Source organism: Elephantulus edwardii, unplaced genomic scaffold (assembly GCF_000299155.1).
Source record: "Elephantulus edwardii isolate Elephantulus edwardi_28Jun2011 unplaced genomic scaffold, EleEdw1.0 scaffold00555, whole genome shotgun sequence".
In the NCBI taxonomy this organism is placed as follows: domain Eukaryota; kingdom Metazoa; phylum Chordata; class Mammalia; order Macroscelidea; family Macroscelididae; genus Elephantulus; species Elephantulus edwardii.
In genome coordinates this window covers 269,704-275,545 of record NW_006400305.1, presented here as the reverse complement: position 1 = coordinate 275,545, position 5,842 = coordinate 269,704, and positions in this window count along the sequence as shown.

The following is a 5,842-nucleotide window of genomic DNA, read 5'->3' as shown; positions in this document are numbered from 1 at the left end:
CCCTCTAAGCGACCTGAAGAACGGATTCCGCACGGTTTTGGTGTCTTTAATGCTACCTTGGAAATGGGTTGGTAGGTTTATGGATGCTTTACCTTTCCAACTTCTCCGCCCACTCACAGTTTCTTTATGCCTCCTCAATGTCATCTGAGGAGCGGATTCCGTGCTGTTTTGAGGTCTTCAATGTTAGTTATCTGGGAAATGGGTGGGGAGTTTTAGGGACCCTTTAGCTATCCAGCTTCTCTGCCCTTCCAGGTTTCTTTACGCACTCTCTGCGACCTGGGGAGCAGATCCGTTCGGTTTTGGGGTCTTCAATGTTACCTAGGAAAAGGTTTCTTTATGCTCCTTCTATGTGACGTGAGGAATGGATTCGTGCTGCTTTGAGCTCTTCAATATTACCTGGGAAATAGGCGGGGAGTTTTATGGACCTTTTAGCTTTCCAACTTCTCCGCTAGTCTTGGTTTCTCTATGCCCCCTCTATGCGACCTGAGGATCAGATTCCGAGTGCTTTTGGGGTCTTCAATGTACCTGGGAAACAAGCAGGGAGTTTTATGGACGCTTTAGCTGTCCAACTTCTCTGACAGCTAAAGTTTCTTTATGCCCTGTCTACAGGACCTGAGGAGAGGATTCCACGCTGTTATGGGGTCTTCAATGTTACCTGGGATTTGGGAGGGGAGTTTTATAGACCCTTTAGCTGTCCACCTTCTGTGCTAGTTATGGTTCCTTTATGCCCCCTCAAAGCGACCTGAGTAAAGGATTCTGCACCGTTTGGGGGTCTCAATGTTGTTTGGGAAATGGGTGTAAAGTTTTATGGACCCATTAGCTGTCCAACTTCTCCGCTAGTTAAGGTTTCTTTATGCCCCTTCTACACGACCTGATGAACAGATTCCACACCATTTTGGGGTCTTCAATGTTACCTGGGAAATGGGCAGGGAGTTTTATGGACCTTTTATCTGTCCAACTTCTCCGCCAGTCATGGTTTCTTTATAACCCCTCTACGCGACCTGAAGAGTGGATTTGCTTGGTTTTGGGCTCTTCAATGTTACCTGGGAAACAGGCCCAGAGTTTTATAGATCCTTTAGCTGTCCAATTTCTCCCCCAGTCATGGTTTCCTTATGCCCCTGAACGCAACCTGAGGCGCGAGTTGCGCTCGGATTTGGGGTAATCCATGTTACCTGGGAAATGTGTGGGAAGTTTTATGGACCCAATACATGTCCAATTTCCCCGCCAGTTAGGGTTTCTTTATCCCCCCTCTACACAACCTGAGGAACGGATTCGGTGTTGTTTTGGGGTCTTGAATGCTACCTGGGATTTGGGAGGGGAGTTTTATGGACACTTTAGCTGTCCAACTACTCAGCCAGTAAAGGTTTCTTGAGTCTTCAATGTTACCTGTTAAACGGACGGGGATTTTTATGCACCCTTTATCTGTCCAACTCCTCAAACAGTCAAGGTTTCTTTATGCCGCCTCTACCTGACCTTATGAGTGCAATCTGTGCGGTTTTAGGGTCTTCAATGTTACCTGGGAAATGGGCTGTGAGTTTTATGGACCCTTTAGCTGTCCAATTTCTCCCCCAGTCAAGGTTTCTTTATGCACCCTCTAAGCGACCTGAGAAGCAGATTCCACTTGGTTTGAGGTCTTCAGTATTGCCTGGGAAATGGATGGGGAGTTTTTGGATCCTTTATCTGTCCAACTTCTGAGCCAAGGTTTCTTTATGCCCCTATATGACCTGAAGAGGGGATTCCTCGCAGTTTTGGGGTCTTCAATGTTATCTGGGAAATTGGCAGGGAGTTTTATGGACCTTTTAGCTGTCCAACTTGTCCCCCAATCATGGTTTCCTCATGCCTCTGTGCGTGACCTGAGGAGCGGATTCCACTCAGTTTTGGGGTCATCAGTGTTACCTGGGAAATGGGTGGGGAATTTTATGGACGCAGTACATGTCCAATTTCTCCGCCAGTCAGGGTTTCTTTATCCCCCCACCCCATGCAACCTGAGGAACGGATTCTGCACAGTTTTGGGGTCTTGAATGTTACCTGGGAAATGGACGGGGTGTTTTATAGACCCTTTAGCTGTCCAACTCTCCGACAGTCAAAACTTCTTTATGCCCTCTCTACACGACCTTAAGTATGGATTCCGTGTGGTTTTGGGGTCTTGAATGTTACCTGGGAAATGGCCAGAAAGTATTGTTGACTGTTTGGCTGTCTAACTTCTCCACCAGTCAAGGTTTCTTTATGCCCCTCTACACAACCTGAGGAACGGATTCCGCGTGGTTTTAGGGTCTTGAATGTTACCTGGGAAATGGGTGGGGAGTTTTATGGACCCCTTAGCTGTCCAACTTCTCTGCCAGTCACGGTCTCTTTATGCCCCCTCTAAGCGACCTGAAGAACATATTCAGCGTGGTTTTGGGGTCTTCACTGTTACCTGGGAAACGTGGGATGCGTTTTATGGACCCTTTAGCTGTCCAACTTTTTCCCCAGTCAAAGTTTCTTTATGGACAATCTATGAGAACTGAGGATCGGATTCTGTGCGATTTGGGGGTCTTCAATGTTACCTAGGAAATGGGTGATGAGTTTTATGTACCCTTTAGCTATCCAACTTCATGGTTTTGGGGTCTTCAATGTTACATGGGAAATGGCCGGGGAGTTTTATGAACCCTTTAGCCGTCCAACTTCTCCGCATATCAAGGTTTCTTTATACCCCCTTGATGTGACCTGAGGAGCAGTTTCCATGCACTTTTGATGTCTTCAGTGTTATCTGCAAAATGGACGGGGAGTTTTATGGACCTTTACCTGTCCAACTTCTCCACCAGTCAAAGTTTCTTCTTGCTCCCTCTACACTACCTGAGGAGTGGATTCTGCGTGGTTTAGGTGTCTTCAATATTACCTGGGAAATGGGCGGGGAGTTTTAAGGACCAACATTTCCCCAAGTGAAGGTTTCTTTATGCCCCCTCTACGGGACCTGAATAGCGGATTCTGCGAAGTTTTGTGGTCTTCAATGCTACCAGGGAAATGGACATTGAGTTTTATGGACCCTTTAGCTGTCCAACTTCTCTGCCATCCAAGGTTTCTTTATGACCCCTCTATGCAACCCGAGGAACGGATTCTGCACGGTTTTGGTGTCTTTAATATTACCTGGGAAATGGATGGGTAGTTTTATGGACACTTTAGGTTTCCAACTTCTCTGCCAGTCACGGTTTCTTTATGCCCCATTTACAGGACCTGAGGAATGGATTCCGTTTGCTTTTGGGGTCTTCAATGTAACCTGGGCAATGAGCGGGGAGTTTTAGGGACCCTTTTGCTGTGCATCTTCTCCGCCAGTCAAGGTTTATTTTTTGCCCCCTCTACGCGACCTGAGGAGTGGAATCCGTGCTGTTTTGGGGTCTTCAATATTACCTGGGAAATGGGCAGGGAGTTTTATGGACCCTTTAGCTGTCCAACTTGTCCCCCAATCATGGTTTCCTCATGCCCTGGTACGCGACCTGAGGAGAGGATTTCACTCAGTTTTGGGGTTACCAATGTTACCTGGGAAATGGGCGGGGAATTTTATGGACCCAGTACATGTCCAATTTCTCTGCCAGTCAGGGTTTCTTTATTCCCCCCTCTATGCTACCTGAGGAACGGATTCGGCACGGTTTTGGGATCTTGAATATTACCTGGGAAATGGCCGGGAAATATTATGAACTGTTTAGCTGTCTAACTTCTCCGGCACTCAAGGTTTCTTTATGCCTCTCTATGTCACCTGAGGAACGGATTCTGCATGGTTTTGTGGTCTTCAATGTTACCTGTGAAATGGAAAGGTAGTTTTATGGACCCTTTAGCTGTTCAATTTCTCCTCCAGTAAAGGATTTTTATGCCCCCTCTAACGTGACCTGAGGAACAGATTCCGTGTGGTTTGGGGTCTTCAATGATACCTGGGAAATGGGTGGGGAGTTTTATGGACCCTTTAGCTATCCAACTTCTCTGCCTGTCAAGGTTTCTTTATGCCCCTCTGGGGCCTGGGGACCAGATTCCTCTCGGTTTTGGGGTCTTCTATGTTTCCTGGGAAATGGGCAGGGAGTTTTATGGACCTTTTAGCTGTCTAACGTCTCCACCAGTCAAGGTTTCTTTGTGCACCATTTATGGAATCTGAGGAGCGGAATCCGTGCTGTTTTGGGGTCTTCAATGTTACTGGCAAATGAGCTTGGAGTTTTATGGACCCTTTTGCTGTCCAACTTCTCCACCAGTCAAGGTTTCCTTATGGCCCCTCTGTGAGACCTGAGGAGTGGATTATGCGGGGTTTTGTGGTCATCAATGTTACCTAGGAAATTGGCAGGGAATTTTTTGGACCCAGCACTTGTCCAATTTCTCCGCCAGTCAGAGTTTCTTTATCCCCCCTCTATGCAACCTGAGAAATAGATTCCACGTGGTTTTGGGGTCTTCAATGTTACCAATGGGCGGGGATTTTATGGGCCCTTTAGCTGTCTAACTTCTCAGCCAGTCAAGCTTTCTTTATGTCCCTTCATCTCGAAGTACAATATCGTGAGTGGTAGGATAATATCCATACGCATACAAGGAAGGCCAGTGAATACCACTATCATTCAGGTATATGCACCAACAATCAGAGCCAAGGAAGAGGAAATAGAAGATTTTTACCAATTTTTACAGTCGGAGATAGATTGAACATGCAATCAAGATGCATTGATAATAATGGGTGACTGGAATGTAAAAGTTGGGAATAGAGAAGATGCAGTAGTTGGAAAACATGGACTCGGTGACAGAAATGGAGCTGGAGAGAGGATGATAGAATTTTGCACAATCAGTGATTTATTCATCGCAATCACGTTTTTTAAGAGACATAAATGCAGGCTATATACATGGATTTCATCTGATGGTATGCATAGGAACCAGACTGATTACGTCTGTGGAAAGAACTGCTGGAGAAGTTGAATATCAGCTGTGAAAACTAGGCCAGGAGCTGATTGTGGAACAGACCACCAACTACTCATATGCAAATTAAAGCTTAAGCTGAGGAAAATTAAACCAAGTCTACGGGAACCAAAATATGACTTCGAGTCTATGCCACCTGCATTTCAGAACCAGCTCAGGAACAGGTTTGAGGCCTTGAACACTAATGAGCGAAGACCAGATGAGTTGTGAAAGGATATCAAGGATATCATCCAGGAAGAGTGCAAACAGTCACTGCAAAGACTAAAGAGGAAGAGAAGACCCAAATGGATGTCAGAAGAGACTCTGAAAATTGCACTGGAGCATAAAGAAGCCAAAGCAGAGAGAAGAATTCAAGATACTAAAGAGTTGAATAGACGATTTCAAAAGGCAGCATGAGATGACAAAGTAAAATATTACAATGAAACGTGCGAGGAGCTAGAGTCAGAAAATCAAAAGGGCCGAACTCAGCATTTCTTAAGCTCAAGGAACTGAAGAACAAATTCAAACCTCAAGTTGCTATAATCAAGGATGCTTTAGGAAGAATACTAAATGATCCAGGAAATATTAAAAGAAGATGGAAAGAATATACTGAGTCACTGTCCCAGAAAGAATTGGCAGACATAGAAAAATTTCACGAAATAACATATGAGCAAGAGCCCATGGTGATGAAGGAAGAAGTTCAAGCTGCTTTGAAGGAAATAGCAAAAAAATAAGCCCCCAGGAATAAATGGTATACCAATTGTCACATTTCAGCTAACAGATGTTGCCCTGGACGTGCTTACCAAGTTGTGCCAAGAAATCTGGAGAACAACCACGTGACCAGCTAACTGGAAGAGATCTATATTTGAGCCCATTTCAAAGAAAGGTGACCCAACAGAGTGTGGAAACTATAGAACAACATCATTGATTTCACATGCAAGCA